We start from the raw sequence: 27,365 nt of genomic DNA, 5'->3' as shown, positions 1-27,365 counted from the left end.
TGCCGTCACGGAAAGGCAGGCGGTGTTCACTCTGGTGGCCCCCTTTGGGCCCCCGGAGTGAAGGCCAAAGGGGGGTGGCACACGGGGGGGGGGGTACCGTTGGTACCCGTTGGTACCCCCCTGCATTTACATAATCAAAGCGGTAGGCACCCCGCGGTGCCTGCTGCTTTGATTATGTAAATGCTGCAAAGCATTTTTAGTATTGTGGCGGGCGGAGCACAGAGCTCCGCCCGCCACAATACTATAAATACAGGATGTGCCCGCCACTGTGGCGGGCACATCCTAATGGTGCGTGCGGGACCCCCGCCCTTAGGGCGGGCGGTCCCGATTTCCGATAGGATGGCGGGCGGGCAAAGCCTGCCCGCCATTCTAATGGGGCCCTTAGTGTCCAGCACCTACCTCAATTTGATGTAGACTGGAGTGGGAATAGTACATTTTATTTATTTAGTGTCCAGCACTTACCCCAATTTAATGTAGACTGGAGTGGGAATAGTAAATTGTATTTAATTAGTGTCCAGCACTTACCCGAATTTATTGTAGAATTGAGTGGGAATAGTAATTCTTATTTAATTAGTGTCCAGCACCTACCACAATTTAATGTAGACTGGAGTGGGAATAGTAAATTATAATTAATTAGTGTCCAGCGCCTACCCCCATTTAATGTAGACTGGAGTGAGAATAGTAGATTTTATTTAATTAGTGTCCAGCACCTACCCCAATTTAATGTAGACTGGAGTGGGAATAGTAAATTATAATTAATTAGTGTCCAGCACTTACCTCAATTTTATGTAGAGTGGAATGGGAATAGTTAATTATAAATAATTAGTGTCCAGCACTTACCCCAATTTAATGTAGACTGGAGTGGGAATAGTAAATTATATTTAATTAGTGCCCAGCACCTACCCCAATTTAATGTAGACTGGAGTGAGAATAGTAAATAATTTCAAATTAGTTTCCAGCACCTACCCCAATTTAATGTAGATGGGAGTGGGAATAGTACATTGTATTTAATTAGTGTCCAGCACCTACCTCAATTTAATGTAGACTGGAGTGGGAATAGTAAATTTTATTTATTTAGTGTCTAGCACCTACCCCAATTTAATGTAGACTGGAGGGGGAATAGTAAATAATTTCAAATTAGTGTACAGCACCTACCCCAATTTTATGTAGACTGGAGTGGGAATAGTCAATTGTATTTAATTAGTGTCCAGCACCTACCCCAATTTAATGTAGACTGGAGAGGGAATAGTAAATTATAATTAATTAGTGTCCAGCCCTTATCCCAATTTTATGTAGAGTGGAGTGGGAATAGTAAATTTTATTTAATTAGTGTCCAGTACCTACCTCAATTTAATGTAGACTGGAGTGGGAATAGTACATTTTATTTAATTAGTGTCCAGCACCTACCTCAATTTAATTTAGACTGGAGTGGGAATTGTAAATTATAATTAATTAGTGTCCAGCACTTACCCCAATTTTATGTAGACTGGAGGGGGAATAGTAAATTATATTTAATTTGTGTCCAGCACCTACCCCAATTTAATGTAGATTGAAGTGGGGATAGTAAAATATATTTTATTAGTGTTCAGCATGTACCAAAAAATAATGTAGATTGGAGTGGGAATAGTAATTTATTTATTACCATAAATAAATGTATACAATTTTTGTGTAGTTGGAATGTTTTATTTTTTTCATAAGATGACAACAAAAAACAAGAAACAATAGTATTACATTTTTATTTCATACTAATTTATTTGGTTACATATATTTGAAAAAAAATGTTATGGTCAATTTGCATTTTTATATTTGTTTGAAATTGTACATTTTACAAAAAAAATATTTAATACAGATGTAAGTATGGTTTAAAATGATATCAAACAAGTACAATTGTTTCACATATTATATAACATTTTTATGTTATTATACATGTTGGTTGTACATACTGTTTGTATATTAATATTAATATTAAAAGTATTAATATTAACTTTTTAAACAATATATTTAAATGAAAAAAACATTTTAACATATGTTTATTTATATACAAATTGAACACGTGTTTCACAGAATTTTGTACAATTTTTCTAGGTTTTAATAAATATTAATAATAAATATGTATTTTATAATATTTGTTTTTATAATTTTACAAAATATATACATTTTGTTAAGTATTTTATTACAAATAAAAATAACACATTTTTTTGACATAGTATTTATTTTTAAATCTGTAAAGGAATATTTTTTTAAAACAAATAATATGTTTGTCAGGTTAATCTATTGTATTCGTTTTGGGTCTTTTATTTTGTAACCGCTTTAGGTCGTTTTGTGTCATTTGGATGAAGAGCAGCTCGCGGTTGGGAGACACTTCACGTCGCTAAAGGTAAGGTTTGTTTTATATGTTTTAAGTGTGTTTTAAAGTACTTTTGATAGTAGTGTGGTACTATTTAGTGTTGTTAGAAGTAAATTAGTTATATTAAACTGTTTGATATGTTGTATTTACGTATGGTGGATGTACGTATTTTTAGCTTGTTTTAGGCTTGTTTGTAGAGTCAGTATTTCGATGTTTAAAGTATATTTATGTGAAATATAATGTTACTAGGGATTTTAGTAGGTGTTTATCTGTTGTTTTATGTGGGTGGGAATGTATGCGTTATATATTTTTTTGCAGGTGTTCGTGATATCTGAAGCGTTTGTTCGTTTTATTAACTAATGGATTTTGAACACTTCTTTAAATTTTTCGGGTTTCCTGGAGCGTTTGTCCTATATTTTATACATTTTCGGGTTTTTATGTTTATTCGAAGGATATTTGTTGAATGGATCATTCAGTTTTGGGACAGTTGTATTTTTTCATTTTTTTTGGGCAAACTTTTTCCTAACTGGATTGTTTTGGTGAAGATGGATTCTACAGCTCTTGAAATATGCTTGGTAAGTTTTTTACATTTTATTTATTGTGGGTGGGTAATGTCATTATCATTATTGTTATGCTTTATTTATTTCAAATTTAATTAATGTGTGTCTATATATTTAATCAAATATTACATATATTGCACACATTAATTTTTTTGAGATAAAATATATTGCTGTTGTTTATATTGTATTGGTTTTAGTTTTTTAGGATTGGTTTGTTGTGCACAGTATTTTAGAGTATTGTTTTGGCTATTATGTTGAGGTATTCAATGCCTTTTGTGCTAGGGTACAACTTTGCTTGTTGTTGTAGGTATTTTTGCATTTGCTTGGTTTGTTTAGATGTTTTTGGAGTTAGTTCAGTAATGGATTGTTCCATTCTGAATTCTTGATAGCTTTGTTCTTTTTGTAGGCATTTAATAAATGTTTCTAAACTTGGTTTAACTCGGCCAGTTGATTGTAGGATGGCATTGTGCCAGCCTTCAACAGCGTTGTTTGTTTTTGATTCACCATTTAAGGTGCTTCGGTAAACGTTCCACCAGGATATTAGGAATTTAGGATTTCTTCTGTGGCCAGATCTGTGGAGTCTGCCTACCCAGGTATCTTCAAAGTAGTCTAAAAGTTGACTTAGTTCAGCTTCATTTTGCTTTTAAAGGTGCTATCAATTAAAAGGTTGTAGTGTTCTACTATGTCTGTTTCTGGAACGTAAGCCAGTACTGTGAGTTTTTTTATTTGATATGCAAAAGATGACTTTGTTGCATATTCTATGCTTAAAGTTGTCTTTTGTAAATGTCTCCATAGACACTGGTTAAAGTGATAATAGCAGCCTTGAATACAGGTATGAGGTGTATTTTTAAAATACTTGACAGCATTGCTTGTTCAAAATCAAGTATTATTTTTTCAGGGCAATAGTCATTAGTTTTTTGTTTGATTGTGTTGAATAATTCCATATATGTGGAATTCGTTTTATTTGGTAGCAGTGCATAAAGTAGAGGTATGTTGCTGTTTTGATATAGGCCATGGATTGTGTATAATTGGAAAAAAGTTTTGGGACAGATGTGAAAAGTCCCATCCATCATCCAATATTGGCTTTGCTGAAGTTTTATGAGGTTTATATTTGTGCCAAAAATTATGAGTCTTTTATCATTGCTTTCATTGTCGTAAATGACAAATGGTAGTTTGTTTAAAGTTATAGTTTGGTTAGGATTTAAATTTATATCTCTATATGTTATAGGAGGTGGAGTGGTAGTGGTAGTTGTTCTTTTTATTTGTGCTATTGTTCTTTTTAGGGAAACTATATTTGGCATCTGAGTAGTCACTGTTTTAAGTTTTTGGGGAATTTGTTCTTTTAAGATGACGCTTGTTGCTTTTTGGAACTTGTGCTTTCCTCTTTTATGTTTTCCAATGCTGTTCTAACTTCTATTTCTGTTACGTTTGGTGGGTGGTTGTGTTCCCTAGTATAAAGGACTGTTGCTTCTCTAGTTGTTGCCCTTCCATAACATTTGTTGGAGTAATATTTGCTACATTTCCAATTGACTTAAATCCCAAATTGTTTCTCTTGGGTATAAGTGTAACCCATGTAGCAGAGTAATAGTTTTCCTTTCTGATTGGTAACACATTCAGCTCCTTCAGTCATTTTGTTGTTTGTTATTCTACAAGAAATATAATTTGTAGTTATTTAAAAAATTATGTATGTATTGCAAGTTAATTTAAAAAACTTTTATATAGTATATACTTACATTTTTAGAAATTCTGTCTTTGATTTTGATGTACTTGACTGTTTAGTTGTGGCATTTATTTTCTGTGTTTTCTAGATCTGTTAGGAAAAAAGCATTTATTTGTGTTAATTGTTTAGAGATTTTTTTAGGTTGTAATTACAGTTTTTGCTATAAATTTAGCTTAAACTTATTTTATGTTTTTAAGAAAATGTTTGAACATACTTACTTTGATAGTTGTATCTTGGTTTTCTGAATTTTGTTCTCTGTTCTTTTTTAGTAGAGTATTCTGTAGTGGTAAGAGAAAATAAAAAGTAGATAAGGATTAGTAAATTGAACATGTTTGTTATTTTTAACATTTTAGAAGTTAGCTTAATGTTTGAACATACTTACTCTGTTAGTTGTATCTTGGTTTTTTGAATTCTGTTCTCTGTTCTTTGTTAGTAGAGTATTCTGTAGTGGTAGGAGAAAATAAAAAGTAGATATGTATTAGTAAGTTGATCATGTTTGTAATTTTTCACGTTTTAGCAGTTAGTTTTATTTAGTTTATTTTAGTTACTTACTTTTAATCCATTGAATTTTAGGTTCAATCTTGATGTTCTTGTAGGTGTAGTCGAATTTATCCAATGCATTTTCTCCTGTCATTTTTTTCTTCATGTGGTTTGTGTTTAGTGTGTAATTGTTTATATTGTCGTTTGTAGTTAGTACTTAGTTTGCTCTTGGTTAATTTATATTTTCAGTGTTTTCATTGGTCATTTTGTATTTTTGAATATATGTTAGGGGGTTTTTTTATATATAAGGCAAAGGCAAAATAATAATTTTGGGTGTTAATTGTATATAATTTAATTAAAGTGTTTTATTTAAATTTTAAAAATTATTAGATGTTTTATAAATCTGAAATGTAATTATATTTATAGTTTGTTATGAGAGATGTGTATTTTGGTGTTAATTTAATTTTTAAATGTTGAAAAGTATTGTTATATATATATATAAATAATTTTGATATATATAAATTAACGATAATATTGTTGACGATAAATGTGTTCTCGATATTTTTGACTTCGTGTATATATTTTAATGTAGTCGCATCACAAGACCTTGATCGACGGCATCCTCGCCGGTGGAGCAGGACTGTGCATTGCAAGCCCTGCAGTTTCCACAGAACCGCTGCTGCATGACACATGCTTGAAAAAAGAACTAGTTAAGCTCCACAAACCAGGATTTAGGGAACTTTGTTCATGGGCCTAACCCAGCCCCTCTGTCCGACTGATGCTCCATTGTGGTCAGCCTGTACTTGTGACTTTGTCCTGGTCCAGCACGACCAGATAACCACAGATTTTAGCCACTATTTTCACTGAAATCTTTAAAATTGCAAATCTCCATTTCTACTGTTCGTATTTTTGTAGTATTGGTCTCAAATACATTATTACATTTTACTGTATTTTTCTAAATTAGTGTGGGGTTTATCTTGTATTGTGTTTTTACTTTAATACTGTTTGAAGTGCTGCATAAATACATTGCCTCTAAGTTAAGCCTATCTGCCTTTGTGCCAAGCTACCAGAGGGTTAGGCACATGTTAAATTAGTGATTGCTTGTGTTTGACCTTGACAGGAATTGTGGCTTCTGCTTGAGTATGGTTTCACCCCCCCCCCTCAACAATTAACCCATTACACTAGTGTAAAAAGGATTTGCATACTAGTGGTTGGGAAAAATAAACATCATAATCATCGATGAACTGCGATCTATAAGCAGATACTTTTGACTACCCACTTTCACGTTCATGATAAACAGCATACCCTCTAGAATTTCTAAATTCAGTTTTTTTGTTAAATCATACTTTTACTCTTTATTATTTCTCGTGCGCAAGAGTACCACGCCCTAAAACCACCTCTTCTTTGAACTCTTTACTCATCAGTATTAAAACTAAACCCTTTATCAAATTTAGGAAATACTCTCTACACGTGTGCATCAATTTAAATAAATTCCTGTTGCCATGCGCTGGGAAAAGTGTACTCTCGTGACCCAGTTCTTTACCCAGTTTTTTCTGGATTTCGAAATCCTTTATTATTTCACTGAGATTATATCCTAAATTGTATTCTGTCTTCTGTCTTTTATTATGGAATCCAAAAAGTCACCTTTTTTGATTGGGTTAATTCTTGTGACCCGCATTTGCGATTTACCCATGAGTATGACAAAAGTAAAGTAGTTTTCTTGGATGTTCCCATCAAGGGGCGATCAATTGCAAACTAAAACATTTTACAAACCCTCCGCTAAACCCACCGCTAAAAATAATCTCCTTCATTTCGGCAGTTTTCATCCCCGTCCTTTGAGGGAGAATTTACCTTTTGGCCAATATCTTCGCATCAGGAGGAATTGTAGTGAACTAGCAGATTCTCACGAACAGGCTCCTGGCCTGACAACAAAATTACAACAACGTGGTTACCCTGATAAAATATTGAATAAGAGCTTCAAGAGAGCCAAACACCAACATATGGATGCTCTTCTGGAAAATTATCAGAAAGATAGCACAGATGAACCTCCTTTGACTTGTGTGACTACATATAGTGCGATGTCAAACAATGTGAGCAGATGTATAAACAAACATTGGAGCATTTTAACAAGCAACAGACATGACTGGGGTAAACCTCTCTTCTCCTACCGTAGAGCGCGAAGCCTAAAAGATTCTTTGGTTCATGCTCGCCCTAAGAAAAGCGAAGATGTTAGAGCATCAGTCCTGAATGCTTGGGGTCTTCCTACAGTAATTGGTCATTTCCCCTGTGGGGGTTGTAGCGTGTGCCCCTTGACTAAGAGTACCAGGGTTCTGAATCTGGAACCTGGAAAGGAATGGCAGCAGCGACACCATACCAACTGTAATTCGTCCCATGTCGTATATTTAATCACCTACCCGTGTGGCCATAAATACGTAGGGATGACCAAAAGATGCATAAAATTGCGTATCTGCGAGCACCGCAGCAATATCCGCTGTCAACGCAATACCACAAAATTGACAGCTCATTTTTTGACACAGAAACATGCGCCCAATGACATTAGATGGATCATCATTGAACAGATGGCTAGTGGGAATGATCAAGGGCTATTTGAGAAGGAGCAAAGGTGGATATATCGCCTGTCTAGTCATATGACAGGTTTGAATGATGACATTCCATGGGGCTCGGTAATGAGACGTTAATACTCCATAAATGTAGCTGCCCAATCATAATATCCTTCTTCACTGTCATTGTAGACACCCATCTGTCTTGACGGGCAGCCAGGGCCCTTGCATACCATGTCTGTAATTTGTTCTTCTCTCTCTAAAACTAAGGTTACAGATACATTGGTGTCTGTTGTCCCCACTATTCGTTATGAGAGTTACATCTATTAAGATGCGTGGTATTTTTAATTAAAATGCACCTTTGGTATGCAAGTAAGAGGACTGGTTTCCTCTCATCACTATTACCTATGTATGGATTTTTCTACTAGGGTGACAGTAAGCTTAACCTTGTCCTCACTGTTATGTTACCTTTTGGCGACTCGAGTCTCAATAAAGCATTTTTTCTTCAACAACAAAAAAGAGTTTCACTCCTAATGGAAGCTATGTGATATCTGTTATTCCAGAACCGTTTATAATTTGTTTAGCGCATAAAGTGGTTGGGGAAAAAAAGTAATTGATTGAAAAGGTTTTTCAAATGAGCAAAAAAAGCTTGTCTCTGATTTGCGATTTGTGCCTTACTTTAACGTTACTAAGAGACAGGCAATGAAAAGAGATGCCTTTACCTTTAATTTAACAAAGAGGAGAAACGATACAAATGTAGTTCTTTCCCATGTGATCCTACACGTGACCCGACACGTGACCGCCGTAGGAAGGTTATCTTTCCTTCATCCGCTGGCAGTTAGTGTTTACGGACCGCGGAAGTGCTAACAGCTAGGTACAGAGCGGGGAGTCATCGCCTCAGAAGTAAGTGCGATACGCCTTATTGGAACCCCGTCCTTTGTTTAGAAATAAGGCGCTTGGGATACAAATAAATCGCCACTTTGTTTTATTTAGTTGCAGCACGACGTGAAGATCACCCCTGCCGCGTTGCTCATGTAGATTGTTAATTCACCAGTTATGGGGAGTCTCCTTTGGGCTTTTTAATCTTCCAGCATGAACTTCCAGTTTTAAAAGCACAATTATTGGCACATTTAGCCCGCACGGGACTAGTGAAATAACTGGTTATAAATTTCCTGGTTGGCTTTGTTGCATTTACACAACGAGCACTTTAATACCCTTTATTAAATGGGGAGCTCTCATAATAATATCACATTAATTACAAAGGTGATTAGATGTGGGGGAAACGAGAAGGATAAGTAAAATGTGATACAGCTCAACCCATGATAGAAACCATGACTGTCTTATTGGATGTCCTGTTAATTACATTCTGTACCTTGTACTATCATTTTCTTTTTCTTACAGATTGTGGGCCCTGGTGATTTCCGGTGGAGCCTCCAGAGTAGTTCAGTGAGTTTATTAATAAATAAAAATTATTTTTACACATTTCCTCACGGGAGGGTGCGTCTTAGCGCACGCATACCACCGGAGGAAGTACACACACATTTGTTTCTGGTCCTGATGAATGCTAAGTGAAATTCACTATGTAAAGCAGAAACATGTTGACCTCATGATCCACAGGACAATGAGTTTTTGATTAATTAAACTCAATCTTGTCCAACAGTTTTTAATGAAACAGCGTGGCTCCTTATTAAATTTTGTAGTGGGCACTTGCTGTTTCTTTTAATATCAACCCGCTCTGCTGTAACACAGGCGTTGTAGCACACTGGGGGGACATTCGGTCTCCCCTGTGGAAACCCCATGATGAAGCATGTCACCTCTAGGTGGTGAGTGAGGGTTCTTTCAAAGAAAATAGAAATTTTCTTTCTTTGTTCCCCTCTTCTTTTCTCTTCCTTTTTCTGTTATTTCACCTAGGTTCAGGTTTAGTATTTGTTGCCCTCACATAAAATGTCCAGCACATAGTCTCACTCTTTAGTTGTTTATGCCTAATTAGAAATTACTCCTTTCAGGGCAGGACTAGGCTGCTTTTTCCTGGCCTCTTTTGCAGCTCATTATGTAGTCTCTCATTTTCTCTCTTCTTAGCTTGCTCAAAACAGTCAGTTCTTCATATGATTGGGCCTGGCTGGCATATCAGAAGATAACACTACCTTTTTTGTTTTTGATTTGCTATTGGGCCCTTATTAGTTAATCAGAGAGAGTGCGATCAATTGGAGTTATGTTTGTTACTGTCATGATGCTTGTGAAAGATACCATAAATGGTCTCCCATCTTCTTACTACTATTATTAGTTGTAGAGACATAAAGATTTCCAGACCCTAGTTTCTTGAGGCTTGTGCTAATAAGCTGCATTGAAGCCAGTGCCAATCACACCAAGGAACTTTCCAGCATCGTCATAGAGTTCTCCTGCCCGTCAGCCACCAAGATCACAGATCTGTCGGTGACACCCTGGCAGACTACTCTTACATCTACTTCGACCCACAACCCACTGACATTAGCTACCTCATGACACCAACTGACACCACCCACCATCACCTGCTCCCCGTATAGAAGCTGTTCACAGCTTTGTATACTACAACCATTATAACTTCCATTCACTCTGGAGCACAGACCGACCCCTGCCACCACCATGTGTTTAACCTGGGACACAAAGAAATCAGCAGGGCGCTCACTGACATCCTCAATACATCCATTATCACAGCCACCGCCCGATGCATTGAAACATGCAGAGTTCAAACCCTCTTAAAGAAGCCCTCTGCTGACCCCAGCACCCTCAAGAATTACCGCCCCATCTCACTGCTCCCTTTCCTTGCCAAGGTCCTAGAGAAAGCCATCGACCACCAGCTCCCTGAATACCTGAAGGGAAACAACCTACTTGACAAGTTCCACATGCGTCTTTCGCACCAACCACAGCATCAAGACTGCCCTGATCACTGCAACAGATGACATCAGAACCCTCCTCAACCAAGGTGAGACAGCAGTCCTGATCCTGCTCGACCTCTCAGCGGAATTCAATACAATATCCCACCACATGTTTGTCAGAAGAGTCCACTGCATTGGAGTTCAGGGAGATGCCCTCAAATGTTCGGCCTCTTTCCTCATAGGACACACACAGAGAATCCACCTACTTCCCTACACCTTCGAGCCCAAGAGCATCATCTGCAGCATCCCCCAAGGTTTCTCCCTCATCTCCACCTTGTTCAATGCCTACATGACCCCATTGACCGGCTTTGTATGCACCCATGGTCTCAATATTGTATCCTATGTAGATAACACCCAACTCATCCTCTCGCTCACGGAAGACCCTGTGAACACCAGAACCAGTTTCTGTAACACCATGACTAATGTCTCTGACTGGATGTGGGCCAACTGCCTGAAACTGAACATGGACAAGAAGGAAGTGCTCATTATCTGGAGGAACACCTCATTGTGGAACGACACCTGGTGGCCCACCAAGCTTGGACCCACACTGACCCTGATGGACCAGGCCTGACACCTAAGCATCAATGTGAACAGCAAACTCACTATGAAGCACAAGGTCAATGCAGTGTTATACTCCTGCTTCCACACCCTCCGCATGATTCTAAAGATCCTCAGATGGATCCCAACCAACACCAAGAAAACAGTCATGCAAACACTTGTCACCAGCTCACTGGACTACAGAAATGCACTCTATGCCGGAACCACCATCCAACTCCTCAAGCGACTTCAGACCATACAGAACAGTGCAGCCAGACTAATCCTCCACCTCCCGAAATGGACCAGCATCATCCCTACCTCAGAATCCTCCACTTGCACCCCATCCAGAAGAGATGCCAGTTTAAGTGCTAACCCATGCATTCAAAGCCCTTCACAACCAGGGACCTGTCTAGAGCAACCATAGACTGACCTTGCACCAACCTGCCAGACAACTGCTCTCTGCCTCCCTTGCCCTCGCTCACAGACTCCGCAACCACTGAAGCCACAGCAGAGGTTGTACCTCCTCCTTCCTCGCCACCAAGTACTGGAACAACCTCCTCCTCCAACTCCGAATCTCACCTTCACTCGTGGACTAGAGACCTAGGGGCATATTATCAAGGGGGTTTATCTCCGCTTTTTTGGCTTTAAAAGCCAAGAAAGCAGAGATAAAATTATCTCCCTATTACCTAGCTGTCGCTGACGCCAGTTAGCGACAGCTAGTAGGAGATAGCGACCATCTTGGGCCCCACTTTGCATGTCAGTGATATTTATCACTAATGACATGCAAAGTGGGCGTGCCAAGATGTTAGCGACTGAAAACAGTCGCTAACATCACTATCTCCTATTATCAACTTTTGGAGATATTCGCACTAAGCGCGAATATCTCCAAAAGCTAACACCTGCCCGGAGCATTTCTTAGCCATGTTATCCAATGGGAGGTGGATAACATGGCTAAGAGAATTAGCTTGGTAATGCATGAATATCGCAGACTTTACAGCGATATTCATGCATTGCGGCGATTTTTATCGCGTTTGCGATAAACCTTGGTAATACCAAGGTATATTTGCGGTAAAAATCGCCGCAGCTCAGCTGTAAACTTTTGTCTCTAAACCAAGCAATAGCGATAATTATCGCTATTGCTTGGTAATATGCCCCCTGGATCTTTGACTAAAGACCTGCTCGACCTAAGCACCTGGATACTCCTAGAGGTGATTAGCCACGCTGTATAAATACTACTTGTTTTGATATGTTTGATTTGATTCCTGTCCTCCACTTCTTCATTGCTTCACTGAAGCAGAACTTCAGTTCTTGGAGATACGTCTTCTAATTGGCCCTTAACCTCTAGCTCCCTCTTCATCACACTCTCCCTTTTAAATTGGGACCCTTTACCAAATCACTATCCCAATTTTTTCAAAAGGGCTAAATTATTACATTGCTTCTATTTCATTAAGCCCACACTTCCACCTGATCTCTTCTTACAGAACACAAATTACATTTTGCCACTTAACTTTGCAGTATGTCTCTTCCTTATCTAAGGAACATCAATAGATGGTAGTAAGCAATTATGGATGATCATTTCAAATGAAAGATACAAAACCATGAGGACAAACCCAGCCATGGCTTCATGTGCTCATCAGTAAAACCCTTTACTCTGCAATTGGACTCTGTGCAGATAGTATTTCCTTGTCCTTCTACCTGGAGGACAGGGAAGCAATTGTTATGAACACTGTGGTCAACATCAACCTCCTTATTTCCATGGTGCATGAAACGTTTCTCTTTATGCCCTCTACACTGCTTGAGTTCAGACACTTTCTAGTCTTTGTAGACACTTTCTAGTCTTACAAAAAATCTCTCTCTCACATTGCCAGACAATGAGGAGGTGGAACAATTGGGCAGACAGAAAAAGGGTCAGGTGCAATCAGGTAGCATTTAAATTAAACCAAATTATATCAAATATACAACAAGGATAGGCCATATCACAATTGGTCTTGCTGGGATGGTATTCTGCTACATGCCTAACAAAGCGCCCACATTGCTTCCATCATAGTGGCCTACCTTTTTGGTTCCACAATAGTCAAAAGATAGCAGCACTCTGCAGGTCTGCACTGGAGAAAGAGGCGAATTTTTTCTTGACCACATCTTGCACAATTCCAGTCTCCTCCTCAAGCACTGTTTAACATATGTCCATCAAAATGCCTAGTGGCTGCCTGTTGACCCAAGAGTACTAATATATTACATTAAACGTGAAATTCAGCAACATATAACAGCACATTTCTGTAAGTAAACAGTATGTGCACATTCACACACAGCTGTTCCCAAAACAAGACTCTCCCTTATGTTCTGGTAAAAATATAGCATTGAAGATGAAGAACTGTAAATAACAAAGAGGTTACATTAGAAATAGCGTTACATTTGACCACTGGTGAGCTTTAGGCTATCACTTCTTATCTACTCTTTAGTTAAAGACAGCCAATGAAGTACAGCAGAGGCGTGACAATGCTTCAACAATAGAAGATTAATTTATACACATTTAAAAGAGTATTCAAAGCCTAACTTTTAAAACTACAGAAAAGCACCATAAGCTACAGATATGATGGTAGTTCTTGTTATTTGAGAAGGGCAGTTGTTTGCAGAGTCCCTGGCTAAGCGAAGATGATGAATCTTGCTAATGAAATACCCCTAGCAACAGACCTATGAAATCTCACACTGAAAGCAACCTAAATTGGACATAGTTCCAGGTTCTAAGCATTTCAAGTTAGTCCTTCTTTTTTTTGTTTAAATCTTTTTATTAGGGTTTTTTTTATGATGTTCAAGCAAGATCCCTTGCAGGACTCATAACAAATCACAAGTCTTTCAGCATAAACATAAACAGTGCTCAGTATCAGCAATCATGACTCAACAACAGTAAACGAACTCCAGTCTTCAGAGTGCGGCAAGTGTGAGAAAGTGAGGGATCTATAACGTATCCCCTGTGTATTGCGGGAAGTCAGCCCATCGTTATATGGCGGTCTGGGACAGACCTGACCTCCCACATGGTGTGTGAGCCGAGTCAGAGGAGGTTATTACACCCGCTGGTAGTGTGGTACCCTTGAATAAATGTGTACAGAATCATGTTTGTGCAACTGAGTCGAACCTCGAACCGCTAACTGAAACTAGGCTACTAACGATGGAAGGGGGGTACCTCCCTCAGAATCAACCAGGAAATAGAAAAAGGGGGGGCGGGCTATTGGGGCGGGAACGGGGGTAGCGCAGCGGACAAGGTCAGTCAGTCTATGCTATCAGCATGTAGACTGGTCGTCGGGCAGCGGGGGCTGGCGTGCGTGCCCCGGAGAGGGGGGAGGGGGGGAAAGAAAAATCGGACTCTCTGCATTGGCAGGCCGTCACCTGAGCGGAGACTACCCCGCATTATGTGTCAGTACCATTAATCAATCAGGGATGGGGGGTTGTTGTTCCGAGCGGGGCTGCAGGGCGGGAGTTGTGTCGGCTCTGGGGTGTCTTCCACGGCTGTCTCTAACTTAAATTTTATGAGAAGATGCACCCATTCCATCGAGATTGGGTGTTTGCGTGTGCCTTTTACCTCTTCCTCTCTCAGGGTCTCTTCTTCTGCCGCCCCTCACTTAGATACCGCTCCTATCCAGGCCTCCTCCGGTGGTCCCGTAGGGGACCTCAAATGCATGGCTATGTTTCTTTTGGCGAGGAGGAGGACCAGGGATGTGAAACGCCATTGTGTCTTTTCAGAATTCTTTTCCTGTAAATTCCCATGGCGTAGGCGTCCCATGTGTCAGCATGTTGAAGGTGACCAAGGTCTGTAAGGTGTGATGCACCTTAGTGCAATATGGATGCAGGGTTTGGCAATCCCAAAACATGTGTTTGAAATTCGTGTTTGGCGTTTGGCACCGAGAGCACTGGAAATCCGTGTCCGGGTAGAATTTCCGCAGTTTCTCGGGTGTAAGATAGGCGCGGTGCAGGATGTTCTACTGTATATTCTTAAAGCGGAAGTTGTGCGAGACTTTTTTGGGGTATTCTAGTGCTTGTACCCACTCCTCATCATGAAAGAACCGGCCCACGTCGTCCTCCCAGGTTTGGCATAGTCTGTCCAGGGGAACTTTAGTCAGCTCTTGTATGGCCTTATAGTGCCATGTCACTAGGTGACGACCCGTCCCCATCCGTAGCACCGCGTGTAGTACTGGATGTGTAGGGGGTCACCACTGCCCAGGTCCCAGAATGCCGGACCGCTGTCTATCAATTGCCTGTGTGTCAGGAATTGTCCACGCGGGAGGTCGTACAACTCGATTAACTGGTTGTACGTTTTCAGTTGCCCTTCGTGGAACAGGGCTTCCAGGTCTGTCACCCCGCTGTCAGTCCATGCCCGTAGGTTTCCCTCGGTGTAATATCCTTCTTTTCGAGGAAAGCCCACCAATAGGAGCAGAGTGGAATATAACGGTTGCTGTTTCGACAGTCGGTGGACTCGCATAATGCACTTACGGGCTACAGTAACCTGTATCGGGTGCGTGCCGTCCGGTTTGGAGCCCAGCATTAGTAGCCGCCTGATAGCAGGTAGTGGCAGTGCTCCCCCATCGGTGACCGCCTCGCCCATATGTCTCTCCGCCGTCCAGTGGGACAGCAATTGGAGTTGCGCGGCTAGGGAAATATGATTCGAAGGAGGGGGCGCCCAGGCCCCCCTCCGTTGTGGGAAGCTGTAGAGTGCGCAAGGCTATTTTACATCGCCCATCCCCGCAGACCAATGTCGTGAGAAGTGTGTCCAATTCACAAAAGAAGGATCGGAGTGGAATCACTGGTAGATTTGTAAAATGATACAATAGTCTGGGCACCATTATCATTTTGGCCACAGCTATCCGTCCTATGGGTGCCAGTGGGAGTGTCTTCCAAAACCCAACCGCAGAGCCGAGGTCAGCCAATACTCTACGACGATTTCCCTCATATAGGTCCTCAGGTGAGCTCACTCCCAGGTATGTGGGGGCCGCCTCGCTCCATTTCAGGGTCTGTGTGCCCAGCTGCATGTCATGGGGTGCCAGATCCGAGCCGAGTGGGTAGATTGACGATTTTTCCCAGTTAATATTGAAGCCTGACAGGGCTCCGAAGCCCTGCAATGTATGCCAGTGTGAGGTGAGATGTCCTGTCGCGTCCCAGACATAGACAAGCAAGTGGTCCGCGTAAAGGGAGATGGAGTGAATTCTTTCCGCTATCAGAATGCCCCAATCCTCTCCTTCCCTCCGTAGCCGGATGGCCAGGGGTTCCACTGCCAGTGCGAACAGGAGGGGGGAGAGGGGACACCCCTGTCTGGTTCCCCTCTCCACCGGGAACGGGGTCGAGATAAATTTCCTAGTCCTCACCCTGGAGGTGAGTCCTCTGTAGAGGAGCTGGGGATTACGCCATCAGTGTGGGGCCTATCTGTATTGCCCGCAGGACGGCAAAGAGGTGGGGCCAGGTCAGGTTATCGAATGCCTTCTCCAAGTCGAAGATCAGGCAGGCAGCTCGCAGAAACTGATCAACGACAGTGTCTTGTATGTGAAACAGCCTGCGCAGATTATGTGAGGTGTTGCGCCTGGGCACAAAACCACACTGGTCTGGATGGACCAGGGTCGGGAGGATTTGACTATATCGGTCAGCCAGTATCTTTTCCATGATTTTACAGTCTGCATTTAGCAGTGTAATCAGCCTATAAGAGGCCGGGAGTGTGGGGTCCCTGTGTAGCTTCAGGAAGGTTACGATTAGCGACTCACGGAACGATTGCGGTAACATGCCCTCAGTCAGGGCCTCTTCAAATATGAGCGCCAACTGGGGTGTCGTTTTAGTCAGGAATGTCCTATAGTATTCCAGGGGGAATCCATCCATACCAGGTGCTTTTTTCCTCGCTAGTGAGCTTATGGCATGTTTGATGCCAGAGGGTGTAATATTTCCGTCTATGTCCTTTTTATCCGCCTGAGAGTTTTCAGGCATGTGCGACGGGTTTAAGAATTGAGTAAGGTCACGGAGCTCCGTCAGCGCCGGGGCACGATACACCTCGGCATAGTAGTCACAGAATATGTGCAAGATGTCAAGTTGGGACTGCTTAAGCTGTCCACTCGCGTCCATTAGTTCTGTCACGGGGTGCAGCATCGTGTCGTGTTTGATCAGCCAGGCTAGGATCGCTCCGGTTCTGTTACCCTTCTTGTGCACTCTAGCAGTGTAAGCGCAGAAGTTATACTTGTGCAGGTCTCTCATAGCTTCTGCATGCACGAGCTTCGCTGCTGAAAGTTGCGCTAGTGTGGCTATTCCCTTGTCTGCGCCGCGAGAGAGTTCCACTAGGGTCTTCTCTGCTTCGCCCAGTGTCTGTTCTTATGTGCGTTGCACTCCCACTACCTGTTGGATGCAATGGCCCCTGACACTAACTTTGTATGCGTCTCACTCTATCGCCCAGGTGGAGGCTGTGCCAGCGTTGTGCAGGAAGTGGTCCCTAATATAATCTCCGGAAATTTGATGGAAAACTTGATCTGTAGGGCACTCCTGAGGTAGTTTCCATGTTGGGACTGGGGTACGGGAAGGTCTCCATCGGAAGACCACTAGGTGGGCGTCATGATCTGATATGACTCGCCCCAGATAATCTGTGTGCTGCAGCTTGGGTAGCAGGTCTGCGGAACATAAGAACCTAACTAGTCTGACGCGCAAGTCATGAGGGATGGAATGGAAGGAATATAGCCTATCTGTTGGGTGTAGTGTCCTCCATGCGTCCACCAGAGACCAGTGGTCCAGCCAGCAGCGTAGACGCTCTGTCTTTTTGTGTGCTGGGGAGTGTGCTGGTGGGGGATGCAACCTGTCTAATTGAAAATCTAAGACAGTGTTGTAGTCCCCCTTTAAGAGCCATGGGATCCCTACTTGTCGGGCCAGTACACCTGTGAGGGTGGTCCAGTAATGATCTTGGGGGCGTGCACACAACCTATTAGTATCGGCTGGTCTTCTAACAGACCCGTCCGGATAGCATAGCGACCCTTCCTATCAATGAGCCTGGTATGTTCCCTAAAGGGGACCCCCGGTCTAACCCATATAAGTGTGCCCCTGGCGAAGGCTGAGTACCATGTGGCGCATATCACTCCTCGCCATTTCTTGTGTAATCGATCCACTACCTGTGTCGTCAGGTGTTTCTCCTGTAGGAGGGCCACCTGGGCCTGTTGTTGTTTGATGTATGTGTATATCGAATACCACTTCCTGGCCATATGTATGCCCCTAACATTCAGGGTGAAGAATTTGTAATCGGTATTTGATGCTTTATAGGTCATGTATTACCCGTGTGGTCTGTGTGACTCCCTTGCTGTGTGTCTCTCCTCCGCACTCGTCCCTCCCCCGTCCAGCCCGCCCCACCCGCCGCGCCTAAGAGGTCCATGTTGCGCGCCCCGCTCCCTCCCTGCCTGGTTAGGCTAAAGTGGAAAAAGTAGGTTGAAAGAAGGTGGGGATAAAAAATGGTAACTCTGGGATCTGATCCCAACATCCAGGTCGGATCCTCTGTTCTCGGAGTCTAAGGCGGCCACCGCTCGAAGGGTCACAGGCACGTCACTGCCTTCGTCTTCTGAGCTGAATAGATGGGGACCTTCCTCAAGGTTGGATCCTCTGTTCTCGGAGTCTAAGGCGGCCACCGCTCGAAGGGCCTTCCGGCGCTAAGCAATGATTTGTGTTAGATCCGGGGAGCCCGTTCCAGAGGGGCCGGGTCGTGCCTCCAGTTGTGTGGGCGTAATCTTCTGAGGCTGTTGTCCGGTTCTGCTCGCCGTCCGGCTATGTTGTGTGGATGAGGCATTGTCTCGGTGCTGCAGATTTTGTTCTATCCAGGAGTTTGCCTCTTTTGGGTCTGTGAAGAAATGTGTGTTCCCACCGTAGACGACCCGGAGACGGGCCAAGAACAGAAGAGTATACTGCACGTTCTGTTGGTGCAGGGTACGTTTAACAGCCTGAAATGTAACTCTTTGCTGCTGCACTGCTTGGGAGTAGTCTGGAAACAGCATCGCCTGTTTGTCTTCCACCTGCAGGTGACTGTGCGCCCTGGCGGCACGAAGGATGGTGTCCCGATCCCGAAGTGGAGTAGCTTCAGTAGGAACGGTCGGGGGGGAGGCCCGACCTGGGTCTTCTCGCGGGGACCCGGTGCGCCCGTTCAATGGAAAAGTAGGGGGTTAGATCCTTGGAAGGCGTGAATTTTGTGATCCAGTCCGTGATGTACTTGATTGGGTTGGTTCCCTCCACTCCCTCCGGCAAGTTCATGATGCGAATGTTGCTCCTCCAGGAGCGCCCTTCCAAGTCATCAGTTTTGTGTTCTAGTGTCTTGACTCTGGCCTGCAGGTCCTTCAGGGCTTGGTGGTGTTGTTGAACCAGAGGTTCCATCATTTGTAGTGTCGTTGTGCTCTGGTTCACTCTGTCTGTGAGTTTCCTGTGGTCGTCGCACAAGATGTTAAAATCTGAGGCCAGGGTGTCGAACTTGTTCTCCATCGTCACGCGGGAGTGTTCTATCGCCGCTAGGACCTGGTCCAGTTTCCTGGACGAAGGATCGCTGTCTCTGGTGGGCTCATCCCGGGATCTGGTTACGGATGAAGTCTGTGATGGCGTCTTCAGGGCCGCTGCTAGAGTTGCGCGACAGTTCTGCGTGTGTCCGCCATTTTGGAAGGGCCGATCGCGGGTGCTGCAGACTGAGAGCTCCCGGCTCTCTCCCCTTATCCATCTGGGAACCAAGCACATCCAGGCATGCCTCACCCCTTCCGGAGTCCGTTGCTGAGGTTTTCAACACTTGTGGCCACGGGCGCCGGCCTGCAGCCGGAGCCTCACAAAGAATCGTCCGCCATCTTGGCTAGCTCGTCCACGCCCCCTTCAAGTTAGTCCTTCTTGAATGAAAAATAGTGTGGTCAAATCACAGAACCTGGTACAATAAACAATATTTTATGATCAAAGTTGAACATAGCAAATAAGTTAAATATTAATTTTTTGTGGACAGCCTTTACATAGTAAAGAAAAGCCCAAATTCGATCATTTTAATCATTTCGGAGAACCCTCTTTATAACCATGACAGGCTGTGTGCTAAGGGCTGGGTTCTAACTCATTGGCTTTTCAGACAATACTAAAGCAGGTTGGTGGTGAGAAGGGGTTCAGCAGAACCGACTCGGGTAGGAAGCCTTCGGTCTTGATGCAGCTATGGATACACTTAATTGGTGCATGTGGGCCTAAAGTTACATTTGTACAGACCAATGCATTGCCATTAAAAGTTTTAAATGGCCTACATTACATGGTATAGGAACCACATCACGACAGACCGTTTGAGGACTGACATAGTGCTGTTGAGGGTACCCCTGCCCTATTTCTGCAGGGTGGTTGGTAGAGTAAACATACAGCAATCCTATGATTTAGAGACTAAGCAGCAAATAGTTTTCATTCAAATACTGACCTGTTGCCAGCTCTTACCCACACATACATTTGTATTGTTGGGTCAATGTCAATGAAAAGCTCATTATGGATCAGTAAATTCATATCACAAAGATCTCATTACCACTGGCAAGTTAAATATGTTGGTCAGAGTCCAGCCTTGTGTTATCACTGCCAAACTTATTCAAGACAGTAAAATGGTGACAACAAGATTCTTCATCACATGTGGTATTTTTAGGAGCAGGAAGCGAGGAGCAGATGCCTGTTTAGGGCACTTTTTGCTCATAGATCATTGCAGATGATGTATTGTGCATGGGCCTGTTTGGGGGGTATGCTGCTTCCAGATATATGCGCCAGAGAGCAAAGAGTGGTAGCATGCTCACTGTAATAGTTTTATTAAGATAGATGGTTTTGTAGAGAGGGCAGCTGTCGGAGAGCAATTTCAGGCCTTAGGCTCCAAGTGTGTGAGTGAGTGTAGGAATTAAGGTTAGGCTCAACCAGTTTGGTGGAAAAGCTGGGATGTGTGGAAATTTGAAGGGTACCATCTGGTGACTTTCAATCTTTCATTTCACAAATAGGAGTTTGTAAAAAGGAGAGGGAAGGGTTTCAGACACCTTCTGCTTCTGGTTTCAGTCAGCTTGATGGGTGTTGGACAGAGGAGCACCCTGACATAGCAGGGATGAGAGCATACATGACATATGGGATACAGAGAGAAAAACAATTGCCAGAAGTAGGCACACAAAATGTAATTTTACTTTGTCCCGTAGGTTCTAAACACAATACAAACAAATGAAATAATGCTTTGAGATTGTTTTTATTTGCACAGTCCCTTTAATGAATTTGGTGCAGTGTGCCAGATGTTGAAGATCACTGGAGTAGGTAGCTGCTGAATCACTATATAAAAACTAATTTATGCCACAGGTTTGGAAAGAATTTGGGTGTTAAATTCAGAGTACATATCTGGCAATTTGCTGTTGAACAAAACAGCATCTAAACTGTTATACAATTTTTGCGATGAATCTAGCAATGAACATTTGTAGGTTTGGATAATGACTGGAAGGTGATAATCAGCTCTCATTTTTGGACTAAAATTAACTGATCACTTAACAACTGAGGTTTCTCAACAGGCTACAACCAAAGAGGAAGTTCAAACTCTGAACACTAGTCTTCACTCACAAAGCATCATATAGCTGTCAGATTAACTATTTTGTGAAGCTGATGTGTCTGCACAACCTTTAATGTTTGTTACCTGAAAATTAACACATGGACACCCACATAAGATACAAAAGAATTTAAAATGGAGGCACAGGCAATCAGTGACTTAGCTAGCCCTCCTGCCGCCCATGGCGGTCACTGCTTTTGCTGCCCGTGGCGGCTGCATGAAAGACCACGGATGTGAAAGAGCCACCCCGCTTGCTACGCCTCTGCAGCTAAGCGATGAGAATAGCACTTGTTCAGGGCAACCGTGAGGGTACGTGAATAGGTATAAATAAAGGGATAAAGGTGCACTAGAAAAGAAGCTGCCAAACTTGAAATTAAAATGAAAAATGCATAACAAGCAGTAGCCATGACTGTGGAAGGACATACTCAGGCATAAAAGGAAGAAAAGAATGCTCATGTCAACGTTTATCAATGATAACTCTATATTATAAGGTCCTAGCAAAAACTTTATAAATGAGAGCATTCTACATATTAACTAGGTTAAACCATTGTGACCAATCTGGATTGGTGCCTGGCAGAAATACCTCAACTAACATCTGAACGTTACATAACATGCCATGTCTGATGGCGACGCAATCATCAGTGATTCCCACTGATATGGAAAAGGCATTCAGCACCTTAAACTACCCAATAGTGCACTGCATGAGATTGCTTGTTGAAAGAAAATCAAAACCTGGATAAAAACGCTCTATGCAGACCCAACATCAAAAATTCAGATGTAGCGAGATAATATCTGAAAGCCTGGCTAATACGGAGAGGAAGAAGACAGTTGAGTCCACTTCCGCCACTGTTGTTCATTTGAACCATGCAGCACATGGCAACCACCGTTAGAAGGGAGAAGGGAGAAGTCAGTTAAAGGTGTGGTGCTTTATGGGCTCACATGTCATATTACTGGACAGCGATGACACACTCCTTAACCTCAAAAATGCCAGAGACTACTTGAATCCACTTCTCAACCAATTAAAATGCATTTGTTTGCCATTGTGCCTTTAAAACTGAAATGGGGATTAATCATGTCTATTCCCTCATAAACCCCTAGCCTCACCAGTGGACATGATACTTTCTACAAGGTCACTTAATAGGACAACAAGGTCTTCCAGATACCTACCTGGGAACTCAGGTGTTCCATGGAGATACAGATTGAATAGAGGGAAATCTAGGTAAAATGCTAGTATCCACATAGAAGTGTATTTGGTTCTTGAACAAACTGCCTCTAACCAGAATGGGAAGACTAGCACTTTAAAAAAGGATCATACTACTCTGCCTTCTTTCTTTTTTTGCAAGAGTACCTAGGACCTAGGAACATACTTTAAAATATATTTAAAACATTGAACATGATGTTCTTGGAACTGGCCTGGGGAAGGGGCAGCAGCAAAGTTACCTTACCTCAACTGCAAAGTCCTACATCACAGCAAGGGCCAAGAAACCCCCCTTTGCAAATTACTATATAGCAGCACAACTTCAATGGGGGGTAGAGAGCTTCAGTGTTTTTCAAGCAGATGAACCAAAATAAGTACATGACCCTAACAGTAATTACTACTGAGTCATTGGTCCATGGGTGCTAAGTCTAAGCAGAAAACAACAAAGTAAGTTGAGACTGTGGCAGTTTTATGCTGCTGAAAAAATAGCTCTTTCTAAAGTTTTGAAACATGCCAAGGACTGGGGTTGGCTTAACTAGTTAGAATTTTTCTAAACTATCTCATGCAGTTTGCATGCCCCTTTTTTGATGACTGTTCACTTTGATAACCGTTCATAGGTCACTCTGCTACATAAGGATTTTAAATTATGAACTGCAAGTATGAAAAGGATCTCTGTGACAAAAGTAGTAATTCACTGAACATAAAATACACTTCTGTGATCTGCATGGTACACATTCTCTGCAGCAAGGATATTAACCCTTTGCTCTACTTTATGATAAGTGAAAACTGCCCCCAGACAAAACTCAGTCTCTTTCCAGCAGGAACATAAATCACCAGAGGCATATTTGCATTTTTGTTTCCAGCCTGAAAATTGCTGGACCCACAAGGAACTCTAGAGCAGGTGTTTTTAAACACAGAAGTTATTTCAAAACGAAATGCCCCAAGAGCTCAGCGCCAGTTGCAGCTGAACTGGTCACATTGTCCTTAAGCTGAACCTGAGTGGGATACAGAAATCAAACTTCCTTCCAAAGACTCCAGAAATGTAAGACTTACGTTGATATAATAGTATTGATTATGATACGGAAACTGACATCTGACCTTAGCCGACCTGGGACAAAATGTTGCCAGCATTGAAGAGCAAAACCTTCAAAAGTACTCCATAGACTGTGTGTGGTGAGCCTATGCATCCCCATTGGTAGTCAGGATGGGGGATAATGGTCTTCCTTACCCCACACCTCCCTGTATAAACACTCATCTCTAACCCCTCCCACTACTGAGTATGATGCAAAGGTAAAAGTTCACATTGATACTGATACTGTCAGACCTGACAGCTTTAGGGTGGTCTTTCCCAAACATTTTGCATGTTTACCTCACCTTTTTTGGTAATTTATTTTTGTTGGCCTTGAGTCTCTGAGCACTTTGACACTGCCAAACAGTGATAAAGTACATGTGCTTCTCCCCTAAAACATGGTTTAATTTACTTATCCACAATTGGTATAACTAATGTACCTATAAGTCCCTAGTAGAGTGCACTACATGCTACTAGTGGGCCTGCAGCACTGATTGTGCAACCAACACAAGTAGCACTTTCAACATTTCTCAGGTCTGCAACTGCAAAGCCTGTGTTTGCAATTTTAATGCCTTGTCGACTTGGCAATCCCCTGCCAAGCCTTAGTTTTCTCTTTTATTACATATAGGTAAGCCAAGGTAGGCGCCAGGTAGCCCGTAGGTAAGCATGGGCAAATTTTGCGAATCTCGCGTTCGCGAATTTTGCAGATTTGCGAACTCGCAATCCGCAAAATCCGCGAATTCCCGCGAATTTGCCGATTTTTTTTTTTTTGTGTTCGCCCGTGTTTCTGCCAGTTCGCGAGGGTTTTTACAATTTCGCAATTTGCGAACTTACCTGTCGGGTCGCAAGTTTTGCAAACTTGTTGTTTCTACGTGTCCAGCCTGTTTGGGACACTCTTCTTCATCACTGCCACTCTCTGTCACCACTGCCACTCTCTGACTACTCATGCCACCCTCTGGCCCACCCATGCCACCCTCTGTTTCATCACCACACCCTCTGGTTGTCCAGTGTACATTATTTTCGGCAAAGCAAAGCACACCTTCCCTGCCTCAAGTGACCTGAATTAATTTGGGGCTGATTAATGTGTCACAGAATATTTTTTTAGCTGGCACCTGCTTCCTTAGTGCGCCCTGATTAGTAATCTTTTGCACTTGCTAAGTGCTTTCATTGTTGCAAAATTAGTTACAACACCTGCCCTGCCCCAACTGACAATAATGAATTAGGGGCTGATTAATGGATTTTAACTTCCAGCCTGGCTCCTGCTTGTCTCCCTTAGCTGTAATTCAGGACCTTTGTGGCATATGTGTAACTATTCTGAGGTTCAGAGCAGGGTCACATAATAGTTGCAACTGGCAACTGAACTCTGGAGGGGCCCCTCAGGAAGCACTACAGGAAATGGCTACTAATGATGAGCCTGAACTTTTGAACCTGGTAAGTAGTTTCAGTTTTGCTAAGATCGTATTTCTGCAATTTAGCACTTATTCGCGGGGCGCGAAGTTGTACTGGGAAGCCGCGAACTCACGCGAACAGTGCGAGCAGTGCGAGCAAAATCCGCTGCTCGCGGATTTGCGGATTTTGCGGGAGATTCGCGAATCTCGCGGATTGCGAATTTCCCGAAAATCCGCAAAATCCGCAAGCGAAACGGATTTTCCGCCCATGCTTACCCGTAGGGCAGAGTGATGCGTGATTAATAGGTAGGACATGTAGTTTTCAATTTTACAAGTTCTGGTAGTGAACAACTTTCAAATTCATTGTTCACTATTGTGAGAACTACCCCTCTCATAGGTTAACATTGGGAATTCCTTATTACACTTATAGGCTGTAATTCCTGATTGAGAAGGAGTTGCTCTGCCATGTTTCATATCATTGGAATGATAATGATAAATCATCCTTACTGGTGGAGATGAATTTATCACTACCCTTTTAATAATGCCACTTTTAGAAAGATGAAAAGAAAAATGAGGACAAAAAGTCTTAGAAACTACTACAAAGCACACCAAGAGTGTCTACTGCATAATCAACTCAATCTAATACATTCATACAAAATAGCCCAGCACACTATGCATAGAACATAGCAATCGTATGATAAAGAGATACAAATATGTTTCAAGGAAGAGTCGATGTTGTATTCCAATTCATCCTTTATTTATTCTTTCTAAAAAACCTTTGAAACCGCCAACGCGTTTTATCCCATCCAGGGACTTCTTCAGGGCTGATGAGAGGTAAAGAGAGAAGTTCTAATACAATTGTTCGTCATATTTTGAAGCAAGGTAATGTGTTCGTTGTGGTTGCGCATCCACCACGAACGTTTGACCGGAGCCGTTTTACTGGGATACTTTGCCTGTTTATGAAAAACAACGTGTTACAAACACAAGAAATATTAACCAATGGGGAAGCGCATACATTTGAACCCCTAACATTACCTTGCTTCAACATATGACGAACAATTGCATTAGAACTTCTCTCTTTACCTCTCATCAGCCCTGAAGAAGCCCCTGGATGGGACGAAAAGCGTTGGCAGTTTCAAAAGTTTTTAAGAAAGAATAAATAAAGGATGAAATGGAATACAACATCGACTCTTCCTTGACACATATTTGTATCTCTTTATCATATGATTGCTATATTCTATGCATAGTGTGCTGGGCTATTTTGTATAATTGCTTTTGTGTAAGTTGGTTTTTCTAGACTGGCTTCCCAATCTTAGGGGGCATAGGGGATTGTGCCTCCAGCCCTTTTTGCACCTTTTCTCCTCATCACTAAAGAAGTATCTTAGGACTTGTGCGGGCACCGATGCTTTAATTCCCAATTCTATGCAGTCAATCTAATACATTCCTCTACATAAAACACACATTTTTAACAAAATTAGAAGCAACACATCAATAGATCACAGTATCCCATAAAATATACTTGACACCGTCATTCCATTGCTTCATCCATGTCTCTTTTATTTCTATTATGTAATTCTCAAAAGCAGTTCACTGACTTTCAAATGCCAAATACTCTTAGCCCTGTATGCCTGAAGCCTGTCTCCAATACACATCTGAGGTGGGTGACAGCTGGACTTTGTGCATTTCCTCTAGGCAATCGCACAAAAAGGGATCTTTTGTGTGACTGAGCGGGCAGCCACATCTTGATGGGTCATCCTGGACTGATGGAAGGGAGGAGTTGACACTTACTCCTGTCCCCAGAAAAAGGGCTGCATACTCCCCTGTAGTGAGTCTGGGGCCAGAGCTAGGAGTGAGAACATTTGTGCACTTCAATGTACCTCTTTGACTTCTCCTCCACTTCAAAGGCAGAACTCTGACACTACTGGACCTTTGAAGATCCGTGCTAGAGGAAGGACTTCTGTGCTGCTACAAGGACTGCCACTCGGCTGGACTGCTGCTGTGGAATACCTACTTGCCAGTTGTGCTGCCCCGC

This window comes from Lissotriton vulgaris, chromosome 8 (genome assembly GCF_964263255.1).
Source record: "Lissotriton vulgaris chromosome 8, aLisVul1.2, whole genome shotgun sequence".
Classification (NCBI taxonomy): Eukaryota; Metazoa; Chordata; class Amphibia; order Caudata; family Salamandridae; genus Lissotriton; species Lissotriton vulgaris.
Note: the sequence above shows the minus strand (reverse complement) of the source record.